Here is a 12,500-nt window from a genome sequence, read left to right on the forward strand (position 1 = left end):
ACAGGAGACAAATAGATCGGGAAATAGATAGATGAATACATTAATAAGTATGGAAATAGACACAATAGGCATAAGGAAAGTAGAGAAGAGATATATACGAAATTTGTTTTGTAAGTCGCGATCTCTTCTCCTCTAAACCTCACCTTCTCTTCCTAATTTGGACACACACGTATAGGTTGTTTTTTAGGCCCTTGAAAGTAATATCTATTCTGTTCCTTATTAGTAAAGACGCAAATAGACTCACTAGGCATAAGGAAAGTAGAGGAGAGATATAGACGAGATTTTTTTTGTAAGTCGCCATCTCTTCTCCCCTAATCCTCACCTTCTCCTCCTAAATGAGACACACACATATAGGTTGTCTTTTTTTAGGCCCTTGAAAGTAATATCTATTCTGTTCCTTATTAGTAAAGACGCAAATAGACACAATAAGCATAAGGAAAGTAGAGGAGACATACATACGAGATTTATTTTGTAAGGCGTCAACTCTTCTCCTCTAAACCTCACCTTCTCTTCCTAATTGAGACACACATATATAGGTTGTTGTTTTTAGGCCCTTGAAAGTAATATCTATTCTGTTCCTTATTAGTAAAGATGCAAATAGACACAATAAGCATAAGGAAAGTAGAGGAGACATACATACGAGATTTATTTTGTAAGGCGACAACTCTTCTCCTCTAAACCTCACCTTCTCTTCCTAATTGAGACACACACATATAGGTTGTTGGTTTTTATGCCCTTGAAAGTAATATCTATTCTGTTCCTTATTGGTAAAGACGTGCGCACACACACACACACACACACACACACACACTCACGGTGGTAGCCGATCTGCCAGGCGCGTCTCGGCGGTGGCGGGTCCTCAGTGACGATCTTCTGGCAGGACCCGATGGTGAAGGTGCCCCCCGCTTCCTCCATGCCCCGCCCCCCGCCACCCCCGCCCCCGCCCCCGCCGCCCCCCACCCCACTGTGCCTCTCCCCCGCCACCACCTCCACGGCCGCCGACTGGCCCACCACCTTGTCCAACGGCCTGACCCAACCCCCGCGACCCAACCTACCCACGCTGCCCGCTCGCCCCCCTCCTCCGCCGGCCCCCTCCTCCTCCTCCCCCCTCTTCCTCGCCGCCCCGTAGCCGCGAGATGGGGGTTCTGGGGCTAGGCACTCCGTCTGGGGGTCCGGTCGGGGTCTGGCGGGGCACCGTGGGGCTATTCCGGGGCATAAAAGATGTGGGGGTGAGTTGACTTGAGCTCACATGGGGCTGGGTGCTTTGCCTTGCCCGGGGCGTGACGGGGCGGGGCTACAGGATGATTGGGCTGACTTGGGGGATATTTTTGACACGGGGCAAGGCGGGGATGGGCCTAGGGCGACTTGGGGTAATACAGGTGGCTTTTGGGGTAGCTTTCAGGTCTGATTTTGCGAAGGACTTAAGCCTGGGGACTGAAGGGGAAGGAGACTAAAGCTTGAGGACAGATTTGGAATAGGACTTGAACTTGAGGGCTGATTTCGAGTGGAACTTAAGCTTGGGGAGTGATTTTGAAGGGGGGTTAAGCTTGGAAGAATAGCATTGAGTTCGGCTTAAGCTCGGGGGCACATTTGGAGTAGGGCTTAAGGTTGGGAACTAATCTGTACCGGGGTAGGAAAGTCTTAGGCAGGAGAAAATGTGTAAAGGAAAATCTTAATGAAACGGGGCGAGGCTTGATGAGACGGGACAGGGAGACTTAGTGGCGCTGGGGCAGGGAGACTTGGCGGGCCGGGGCAAAGCGGGGGAATCGTGAAAGAGGTAGAAGTGGAGGGTGATGTTTATGGGGGCGAAGTCGGGGCGTGGTCGGGGTGAGATCGGGGCGAGGTCGGGTGGAGTCGGGGTGAGATCGGGGCGAGGTCGGGTGGAGTCGGGGTGAGATCGGGGCGAGGTCGGGGTGGCGGCTACTTCTTGTTTTCGGGACGTTGCGAGAAGCTTGATCACTCGCACATTTGTATTTTTTTTAATGTTTTCTTATTCTTGTTATTTTTTGTTGTTCATATATAAACTTTTATTTTCTTATTTTTTTCTATTTATTCATTTATTTTCACTTGTTATTTTTCTCACTTGTTATTTTTTTTCTTTTTCCTGTTTTTGTTGGCCTTTTTTCTCTCCTCCTCTTTTCTGTTCTTTTTTTCTCTCCTCCTTTCTTTTCCTTCACTGTCCAATGTTCTGAAATAACAACAACAGCGAAAACAGAAATAAGTAAAAATATTCCTTGCACATTTTCCTCTTTTCTTTCTTAATTTCTTTCTTTCTTTGTTTTTTTCGATTTGATTTTTTTTTTTTTCGGTTTCTTGCACTTTTAACGTAGTCTACCCATCTTCTTCCTATCAACATTTTCTTTCTAATTTTTCTCCATCTTATCTTCTGTCTTCGCGGTTTCTTTCACTTCCCGTTTTCCTTCACTTTTAACGTAGCTCCCCCTTCGACGGGACCGCAACCCAAAATAAAACGGTTTGCCATGCGGAGAGGAATGAGTTATCGTGTGCATTCGCGTGTCAACTAATTTATTTCCTCCGGGACTATGCTTGTGGTGGTGGTGATGGTGGTGACGGTGGTAGTGGTGGTAACATACATACATACATACATACATACATACACACATACATATTTACACACATACATAGATACAGACAGACAGATAGATAGATAGAGCGAGAGCGAGAGAGAGAGAGAGAGAGAGAGAGAGAGAGAGAGAGAGAGAGAGAGAGAGAGAGAGAGAGAGAGAGAGAGAGAGAGCAAATACTACATAATCTCACACGTGATTTTAAACTTTCACACAAGATAGAGAAAAAAACAGCTTAATCTTTTTCTTTAATCTTCTAATCTTCCTTTCTTTTTTTTTACTATTTTCGTCTCAGTATTTTATGATTCTGTAAATCTATAACTATCAATACACTATCTATCTATCTACCAATCTATCTATCTATTCATCAATCTAGCAATCAATTAATTTCATCCAGCGTCCACCAATAAGATTCATCCTCTTGACAAATTCTTTTCTTCTGTACAATATTAAAAACAAAAAAATATATAGACAAATAAAAATAGATTGCATGTGTTTTTTCTTAGTATTAATTTTCCGTTTTTTGAGAGTCAATTTCTCGTCAAACAATCCATCTTGAAAGGCCTTTGTGTGTGTGAGTGTGTGTGTGTGTGTGTGTGTGTGTGTGTGTGTGTGTGTGTGTGTGTGTGTGTGTGTGTGTGTGTGTGTGTGTGTCTGGACAAGGATATTTCAGCCTCTGTCGATTTCCTTCCTTCCTCTCTTCCTTCCTCCTCCTCCTCCTTCCTCTTCTTCCTCCTCCTCCTCCTCCTCCTCCTCCTCCTCCTCCTCCTTGTATTCTGCGTCTTCCTCTCTCACATCTTACTCCATTTACAGCGTGACACTCTCCTCCTCCTCCTCCTCCTCCTCCTCCTCCTCTTCCTCCTCCACTTCCTCCTCCTCCTCCTCATGCTTCGTCCATCTAATCCTCTCTCTCTCGTTCTCGTTTTCCCCTTCCTTCCCATCCCTATCCCTCCTCCTCCTCCTCCTCCTCCTACACCTCCTCCTCCTCCTCTTCTTCTTTGTCTCCATTCTCTCCATTTCCCGCATCCTCAACCCATGCCCATTCTTTGACCATTCCTCCTCCTCCTCCTCTTCCTCCTCCTCCTCCTCTTCCTCCTCCTCCTCCTCCTCCATTCAATCATTAAAAGAGACTCGAATGGATTGGAGTTTCATACAAAAGTGACAGTTAATGTTTTGCCTCTCTCTCTCTCTCTCTAATAGCTACTTAACACCTTTCTTTCTCTATCTTTTAATCCCTCTTTCTCTTCTTCTTTCTCTTTTTTTGATTTATTTCCTAAGTTTCTTTCTCTCCATCTTTTTCTCTTTTTTTCTCTCTCTTTTCCTTCTTTCCTTCCTTTCTTTCTTGTTTTCTTTTTTCTTTCTTTTCTTCATTCTTTCTTTCGTTTCTTCCTTAATCACTCCCCTCCTTCCTTTCTTTCTTTCTTTCTTTCTTTCTTTCTTTCTTTCTTCCTTCCTTTCCTCTTCTTCCAGCTCATTCTCTCTCTCTCCTTCACTCCCTCCAAACCTCTCCAAGTCTACTCTCTCTCTCCTTGAAGCATATTTACCCAAAGATTTACAAGCCTGAGAGAGAGAGAGAGAATATAGTTCTTTTAAATCTTTTGTTGATCACCACAAGAAGAATAAATTGAAGAGGAAGGGAGAGGGTCATTAGGAAGGGGAAGGGGAAGAGGAGGAGGAAGAGGAGGAGGAGGAGGAGGAGGAGGAGGAGGGACAGATGATGGTAATAGAGGAAGAGATAAATGAAACGAAGGAGAAAGAAATAAGAAAAGAAAAAGAAGAGGAATAAGAGGAGGAGGAAGAGGAAGAGAAGGAGGAGGAGGAGGAGGAGGAGGAGGAGGAGGAGGAGGAGGAAGGAAGGAGATAAGAGATAAACAATAATAAAACACACACACACACACACACACACACACACACACACACACACACACACACACACACACACACACAATCATCATCATCATCATCATCATCATTATTTTTTACTTTCAATCTATACACGTCTTCTACTTGTTGTTGTTGTTGTTGTTGTAGATTGCGTGCGAGGTGTTGGCCGCTCTAATGGAAAGCTGTAAATAGTGGAGGAGGAGGAGGAGGAGGAGGAGGAGGACGGAGATGGTACGAAATTGCAAAAAAAGGAGGATAAGGATGAATGGGAACGGGAGAAAGGCAGGAGGACGAAGAAGAGGAGGAGGAGGAAGAGGAGGAGGAGGAGGAAGAAGACTGGTAAGATGGAGGAAGAACGACAATAGAAGATGATTTAGGGGAAGGAAGATGTGATGAAGAAGAAGAAGAAGAAGAAGAAGAAGAAGAAGAAGAAGAGGAAGAGGAGGAAAACTAGAGAACGCGATTAAAAAGAGAAAGGAGGAGGAAGAGGAAGAAGAAGAGAAAGAAATAGAAGAAGAATGAAGAGAAAGAAAAGTTGATAACATGGAAACGAAAACAAAAGAGAGAAAAATTAAAAAGAAGAAGAGGAAGAGGAAGAGGAGGAGGAGGAAGAGGAGGAGGAGGAGGAGGAGGAAGATAAAGTCCTTCTGTTTCGGTCTCTATATGAAGGTTGTGCAAAGGGGAATCGGGTGTTAAATTAAGGTTCCATAGACGAGAGAGAGAGAGAATGGACACTCTCTCTCTCTCTCCTTCCTTCCTTCCTTCCTTCCTTCCTTCCTTCCTTTTTCATTTCTTTCTTTCTTCCTTCCTTCCTCCTTCTTTACGTACCTTCGTTTATTACCTTCTTCTTTCTCTCCCTGCCTTCTTCTCTCTCTCTCTATCTATCTATCTATCTTTCCCTCCCTCTCTCTTCCTCTCTATCTCTCTCTCTCTATATTCACCTAAGGCAAAAACGCAAGAAATCGAACACAGTCTCAATATGAAAACAAAGAGGAACACTGCCTCGTGATTGGGTAAGAGGGAAGGAGATTGGCTTTTGATTGGCTAAAGGCGGGGTGTGGCGAGGCGTGTCCGAAAGCGATGAGAAAGAGGGAGAGAAGAAAAGCGACTACGAAGAAAAAAATAATGGAAAAAAATAGAAAAAAATAATAAAAAGAAATATAATAGAAATAATAATAGAAAAATAAAGAAACACTAACAATACGAATAAAAAATAACAGAAATAATAGAAAAAATAATGGAAAATAGAAAAATAGAAAAAATAAAGAAAATATTAGAAAAAACGTAAGGAAAATAATAGAAATAATAAAAGAAAAATTAGACAAAGAAATACGAATAAAAATATATATCCAGTGTGTCCAAAATTCTCTTCACTCTTAATACAACTCATTTTTTAACACTAATTTCAACTCGTACTGTAGGATAGAGTTAAAAAAATTGGGGGTATTTTTATAATGGAAGGGGTTAAAAGTATGCAGTCGATGTAATCATGTAGTTACCCTGTAGTAATATATATATATATATATATATATATATATATATATATATATATATATATATATATATATATATATATATATATATATATATATATATATATATATATATATATATATATATATATATATATATATATATATATATATATATATATATATATATATAGAGAGAGAGATGATCTTCTCTCTCTCTCTCTCAATTATGTCTATCTCTATGCTATCTCTCTCTATTCTCTCTCTCTCTCTCTCTCTCTTCCCTCCATCCTTCCTTCCTTCCTTCCTTCCAATTCTTCTTTTCTCTCCACATAATTATTCTCTCCTTTCTTTTTTCTCACCTCCTTCCTCCTCCTCCTCATCCATTACGTTTCTCCCTCAATACATCTTCCTCCCTCCTCCTCCTCCTCCTCCTTCCTTCCTCCCTTCTTCCTTCTCGTTATATTCTCGCTTCTGGTTAACTTTCATTGGCCGACCTCAAACCTTATTAAAATGAGGTGAAAAACTTGAAATGGCTGCAGGAAGGGAAAGGAAGGGAAGGGATAGGATTGGAAAGGAAGGGAAGGGACGGAATGGGATAGGAAGGGATGGGAATGGAAGGGAAGGAATGTAAAGGGAAGGAAAGGGAAAGAGGAATGGGAAGGGAAAGGAAGGGATATGGTGAGATGGGATGGGAGGAGAGGGGATGAGATGGGATGGGAAGGGAAGGGATGGGAAGGGAAGGGATGGGATGAGATGGGATGGGAAGGAAGGGGATAGGAAAGGAATGGAAGTGATGGGAAGGGAAGGGAAAGGAAGGGAATGGAACGAGAAAAAGAAGGAATGAAAAAAATTACAACAGAAACGAAGAAAGGAAAGGAGAGAGAAAGGAAAACGAAGGGAAGGAGAGGAAAGGGAAGAAAAGGGAAAGGAAAGGAAAGAAAAGAAAAGAAAAAATCAAAAGAAAAGGAGATAAAAGGAAATAAAGAGAGAGAGAGAGAGAGAGAGAGAGAGAGAGAGAGAGAGAGAGAGAGAGAGAGAGAGAGAGAGAGAGAGAGAGAGAGAGAGAGAGAGAGAGAGAGAGAGAGAGAGAGAGAGAGAGAGAGAGAGAGAGAGAGAGAGAGAGAGAGAGAGAGAGAGTGTACAGGACACAAGACTGGACATTTTATAGACAGGTTTTGAGATTGACACTAATGAGCTTTCGAATCTGAAGGGAGAAAAAATAATATTGAAAAAAAATATATATGTGATGCTTTTTGTGTGTGTCTGGGGTGTGTTTGTGTGCTTAAGTAGGCGTAATAATGAAAAAAATGATGATGTTTATGAATAAGGAAAATAAGAAAAATGAAAGTGATACGAAGGTGGAAAATGTGAAGAATACGAGAAAATGAGGAAGAAAGTGAAGGAGAAGAAAGTGAATGGATGAAAAGTGTGAAAATAAGAAAGAATGGGAAGGAAAATAAGAAAGAATGGGAAGGAAAATATGAAAGAATGGGAAGGAAAATAAGAAAGAATGGGAAGGAAAATAAGAAAGAATGGGAAGGAAAATAAGAAAGAATGGGAAGGAAAATAAGAAAGAATGGGAAGGAAAATATGAAAGAATGGGAAGGAAAATAAGAAAGAATGGGAAGGAAAATAAGAAAGAATGGGAAGGAAAATAAGAGAGAATGGAAAGGAAAATAAGAAAGAATGGGAAGGAAAATAAGAAATGGGAAGGAAAATAAGAAAGAATGGGAAGGAAAATATGAAAGAATGGGAAGGAAAATATGAAAGAATAAGAAGGAAAATATGAAAGAATGGGATGGAAAATAAGAAAGAATGGGAAGGAAAATAAGAAAGAATGGGAAGGAAAATATGAAAGAATGGGAAGGAAAATAAGAAAGAATGGGAAGGAAAATAAGAAAGAATGGGAAGGGAAATAAAATAGCAGAAAATTAATAAGAAAAATGAAAAATAGGAAGATTATACAAAAAAAGCTACTACTACTACTACTACTACTACTACCACTACTACTACTACCACTACTACTACTACTACTACCACTTACTACGAAAACCATACATGTCATACCCTACCATCCCTTTCCCCCATTTTCTTTCAACCCCCAGACGAGGCATTTCAAGGGGGGGTTAACCTATTTGTTCTCTGCCAATATTTCGATCACTCTTTATGCATCTCTGTCTGTCTCTCGTGTTGACAAAGCTTTCTAGAGGACGGGAAGGTTGTGAATAGGTCTGCGTCTTTTGTGTCTTAAGAGCTATTTGTGTTTTCTTAATGTATGGTTAGTCTGAACGATTGATTTCCTTTATTATTTTTTGGGGTGCGTGTCTTAGTCTATATTTTTACATTATTTTTTGGGGGTAAATTAGTTTTGCGTTATTTAGTGACGTATGTTTATGAGTTATGGTTGAGTTTGTTTTTCATAATTCAGAATTTGCAATATAATTATTTTTCGTTTTCTTTTGCTGATTAAGACATCTACTACTACTACTACTACTACTACTACTACTACTACTACTTCTACTTCTACTACTAGCACCTCTCAAACGAAAGAATGAATAGTTTTGAAAGCCGGAAAGAAAAAAAAAATAAGAAAAATATATAAATGAAAACAGGAAATAAGAAAAAAATAAGTAAGAAAATAAGAAAAATAAACAAATAATAAGAAAACAAGAAATAAAATAAGAAAAGAAGAAAAAAGAAGAAAAACAAAACAACTTTCTCAAAACAATAAGGGGAAGGGAATTTTTGAGGCGATGAAAAGACACACACAAAACAAAACAAAAGAAGATCAACCAATAAGCGAAATAAAGGATCGAAACCCATCTGGCAACCCCCTCGCGATCCTCTTTTGTTTCCCGATCACAATAGAGAAAGCGAGAGCGAGAGCGAGAGAGAGAGAGAGAGAGAGAGAGAGAGAGAGAGAGAGAGAGAGAGAGAGAGTAGGAAGCAAAATTGAGTATCGACAGGAAGGAAGAAAGGAAGGAAGGCAGGAAGTAGGGGACGAAGGAGGGAAGAAGGATGAGGAGGATGAGGAGGAGGAGGAGGAGGAGGAGGAGAGAAGGATAAAGGAAGAAAATTGAGAGAATAAAATTATCAAATGAAGAGAGAGAGAGAGAGAGAGAGAGAGAGAGAGAGAGATATACTAGAGAAAAATGAGAAAGCTGTATCAAAGTGACGTATTTTTTGACCGAGAGTAACCAATGATCTCTCTCTCTCCATCTTTCTTTCGGTCCCCCATTCTTTCTCTTTCTCTTATTTTTCCTCCTCCTCCTCTTCCTCCTCCTCCTCCTCCTCCTCCTCCTCCTCCTTTTCCTCCCTCCTCATCTAGTTCTCCATTCCATCATATCCCCAAATCCCTCTTCTCCTCCTCTTCTTCTTCCTCCTCCTCCTCCTCCTCCTCCTCCTCACGATCCTCCTATTTCTCCTTATTTTCTCTAATGTTTCTCTTTTTTTCATGATATGCGTGATAATGTTCTTCTCTTCTTCCTTCTCCTCCTCCTCCTCCTCCTCTTCCTCTTCTTTCTTCTTCTTTCTTCGTTGCTATATAGAATAATTTTGTTCCCTGCTTTTCCATGTTTCCTTGTTTTCTTTCTTTCTTTCTTCTTCTTCTTCTTCTTCTTCTTCTTCTTCCTTCAATATCCTAATCATTACATATTTTTTTTTTTATTCCTTTGTTGTTCTTTCTCCTTCTCCTCCTCCTCTTCTTCTTCCTTCTCCTCCTCCTCTTCTTCTTCCTTCTCCTCCTCCTCCTCCTCCTCCTCCTCTCTAGTACAACATTACTCAGCGATATTTATATTTTTTTCCTCTTCTTCCTAAAGTGACCTTGCTCTCGATCTCCTCCTCCTCCTCCTCCTCCTCCTCTTCCTCCTTTTGGTCTTCTTCCTCCTCCTCTTCTCTAAAACACCTCCTCCTTCACCGTATTATGTAACCTCCTCCTCCTCTTCTTCCTTCTCCTCCTCCTCCTCCTCCTCTTCCTTCTCCTCCTCCTCCTCCTCCTCCTCTTCTTTACATTTCGTTGCCTACTAGTATCGGTTTTTCTTTCCTTTCCTTTTCTTTTCTTTTTCTTTCTTTTCCTTCTCTTTTTTCTTTCCCTTACTTTTTTTTCCTTTATTTCTTTTTCATTTGTTTTCCTATGTTTTTTTATTATTTAGAGCGAGAGAGAGAGAGAGAGAGAGAGAGAGAGAGAGAGAGAGAGAGAGAGAGAGAGAGAGAGAGCAATCACAGGTTAAGGAGAGATATTAGAGCGAGTGAGAAAGTAAGAGAGTAAAGTTAATCTCTCTCGGGAAAGTGTGTGAGTGACTTGAATCAGAGAGAGAGAGAGAGAGAGAGAGAGAGAGAGAGAGAGAGAGAGAGAGAGAGAGAGAGAGAGAGAGAGAGAGAGAGAGAGAGAGAGAGAGAGAGAGAGAGAGAGAGAGAGAGAGAGAGAGAGAGAGAGAGAACAAGAGGAAAAAGAAACCGAAAAAGAAATGAAAGAAAAAAGAAAAAAGAAAAAAAGAGAGAAAAAAAGAGAATTATTTAACAAAGTAATTATAGAAGAGAAACAAGGAAGACTTAATTTACAGAAGAAACTGAGAGGAAAACCAATAGGATGAAGAAGGAGGAGGAGGAGGAGGAGGAGGAGGCACACAGGTGGGTCACTAATTAGCAAGCACAGGAAATGGAGAGATCGATAATTAGTCCAGGTGTGTGTCGGTCCTAATGAATTCATATGCGCGTCTTCAGCAATGAGACTAATTACATAACAGCGGTGGCGGAGTGGTCAGCGTGCCGGCCCCGCGTCAAGGAGAGCCCAGATTCGCGTCCCGCCCTCCGCTACAAACAAGCTAGCAAATTTTCAGTCACCGGCGAGTGGCCCAAAACTACCCACATGCTGCCCTGAACACCGTCTATTAACCCAGACTCTAGATTTTCTCTCTCTAAAAAATGGTTCAAAAATGAGCTTCCGGGGGCAGTATAAGCCAACCAGGAAGGACAGACTACCCACATGCTGCCCTGAAGACCACCTGTCAACCCGAACTCTGAATTTTCTCTCTCTAAAAATGGATGAAAGATGAGCTCTGAGGGGCAGTATAAGCCAAGCAGGATGGCACCACTATAAACACTTCCCTGCGCTATGATGGGCTGGGGCCGACTAAAAATCTGACAAAGTGAGGTTTTTCCTTGTTGTTTTATATCTAAATCACGTAGTTAATAGATGATAAGAATGTCATTACTCGGATTACTATTAGAGAAGGAGGAGAAAGGAGTGAAGGAAGAGAAATAATGTGGACGAAGAAGTAAAAAGGAAAAATTAGGAGGATAAGAAAGATTTTAAGATTGAAGAATATGGAGAAAGAGAATGAGAAGAAAAGAGAAGAGGAAGAAAGAACGATAGGTTACGAAGAGGGAATAACAGAGGATGAAAAATATAATACAAAAAAGATATCGAAGAAAGAAAAAGAGGAAGAGAAAACGAAAGAGAAAGAGGAGGAGGAGGAAAGAAAAAAAATCGTTAACAAGGAAAAACATGAGAAAGAAAGATGAGACGTAAAGGAGAGAGAAAGAGGAGGAGGAGGAGGAGGAGGACGAAGAAAACGGGAAAGAAAATAAAGAGACAGAAAAAGAAGAAAAAAATCTTGAACTAAATAAAAAAATAGATATTAAAAGAAAGAGAATAAAAGAGAGAAAAGGAAACAAAAAAAAGGAAATAAGGAGGAGAGAAAGCAAAATAAAGAGAATGAAGAGAAGGAGGAAGAGGAGGAAAGAAAGGGAAAAAAGAAGGAACAGAGGAAAGGAAAAGAAAAAGAGGAAAAGAGGAAAGAATAAAGGAAAATAAGATAAAGAAAGAGGAAGAGAAAAATAAAAAAATAAAGAAGAGTACGAAGCAAATATTAAGAGAAAGAAAAAAGTAATAAAAGAAAAGAAAAGACGAATTAATATTAAGGAAAAAAAACGAGAGGAAGAGAGGAAAAAAGGAATAAAAAGGAGATACAAGAAAGAAAATAAAAGAAAGAAGAATAAAAAGAAGAGGAAAAGATTAACACAGAAGAAGAAGAGAAAGAAGAGAGAGAATAAAGAAGGAAAGGAAAGAAAAATAGAAAAAAGAGAGAGGAAGAGAAAAAAGCAAAAAGGAAAGTAATTATTAAAAGAAAGAGGAATTACAGGAAAAGCTTAATATAGGATAATTAAAAAAGGCAATAAGAGACAGAATGAGGATAATAAGGAAGATAATGAAAAGAGTAATTAAAGAAAAAATACGATAATAGGGAAATAAGCCAAAATGAAGGAGGATAGATAGATAGATAGATAGATAGATAAATAGATAGATAGATAGACAAAGAAAAGTAGATAGATAGATAGGAAAAAATACTCAGACACACACACACACACACACACACACACACACACACACACACACACACACACACACACACACACACACACACACACACACACACACACACACACACACACACACACACACACACACACACACACTTCAGTCAAGAGTATTACAAGAATTCCTCCTCCTCCTCCGCCTCCTCGAAAGCCAAACCATCTACGTTATTTTTAGTTT

The sequence above is a fragment of the Eriocheir sinensis genome, chromosome 11 (genome assembly GCF_024679095.1).
Source record: "Eriocheir sinensis breed Jianghai 21 chromosome 11, ASM2467909v1, whole genome shotgun sequence".
NCBI lineage: Eukaryota > Metazoa > Arthropoda > Malacostraca > Decapoda > Varunidae > Eriocheir > Eriocheir sinensis.